This window comes from Perkinsus marinus (assembly GCF_000006405.1).
Source record: "Perkinsus marinus ATCC 50983 genomic scaffold scf_1104296941292, whole genome shotgun sequence".
Taxonomy (NCBI): Eukaryota; Perkinsozoa; order Perkinsida; family Perkinsidae; genus Perkinsus; species Perkinsus marinus.
In genome coordinates, this window is record NW_003212565.1 from 1 (window position 1) to 961 (window position 961).

The window sequence follows — 961 nt, forward strand, 5'->3', positions numbered from 1 at the left end:
GCTCACGTATCCTGACGGATTGACCAATTACCGCCTAAACCATTTCGGGAGAGTATTCAACTTGAATATCAATCAAAGTTGCTAGCTTCATCGCCCGATTAGTTCAGCTGGATAGAATGTCTGCCTACGGAGCAGATGGTTGTAGGTTCGAATCCTGCATCGGGTATAAATTAATCTCACTTCCTCCATCCATCCTACGTCAACGGAATCGAGCATTCGATGTGAAGCTCCACCTACTTTGCACAAGACGCTGAAGGCAAGCACGTGAGATAGTGGTGCGCACCAACGGCTGTACCTGAGCAATCCGAATTCCGCTCACGTATCCTGAATCGGCCACTCGATGTGAAGCTCCAACTAGTTTACACAAGATGCTGAAGGCAAGCACATGAGATAGTGGTGCGCACCAACGGCTGTACCTGAGCAATCCGAATTCCGCTCACGTATCCTGACGGATTGACCAATTACCGCCTAAACCATTTCGGAAGAGTATTCAACTTGAATATCAATCAAAGTTGCTAGCTTCATCGCCCGATTAGTTCAGCTGGATAGAATGTCTGCCTACGGAGCAGATGGTCGTAGGTTCGAATCCTGCATCGGGTATACATTAATCTCACTTCCTCTTCATCCATCCTACTTCAATAAAATCGGGCATTCGATGTGAAGCTCCAACTAGTTTACACAAGATGCTGAAGGCAAGCACATGAGATAGTGGTGCGCACCAACGGCTGTACCTGAGCAATCCGAATTCCGCTCACGTATTCTGAATCGGCCACTCGATGTGAAGCTCCAACTAGTTTACACAAGACGCTGAAGGCAAGCACATGAGATAGTGGTGCGCACCAACGGCTGTATCTGAGCAATCCGAATTCCGCTCTCGTATCCTGACGGATTGACCAATTACCGCCTAGACCATTTCGGAAGAGTATTCAACTTAAATATCAATCAAAGTTGCTAGCTTCAT

At 47.2% G+C, this 961-nt stretch overlaps 2 non-coding genes across 2 annotated transcripts; both read left to right on the plus strand.

Moving 5' to 3' along the window:
- The first annotated feature begins 92 nt into the window (after positions 1-92).
- On the plus strand, positions 93-166 carry Pmar_PMAR015382. The gene has a single exon. It is a non-coding gene; the product is annotated as a tRNA-Arg (tRNA).
- Positions 167-526: 360 nt separating this feature from the next.
- Pmar_PMAR015383 lies at positions 527-600 on the plus strand. The gene has a single exon. It is a non-coding gene; the product is annotated as a tRNA-Arg (tRNA).
- The last annotated feature ends 361 nt before the right edge of the window (positions 601-961 follow it).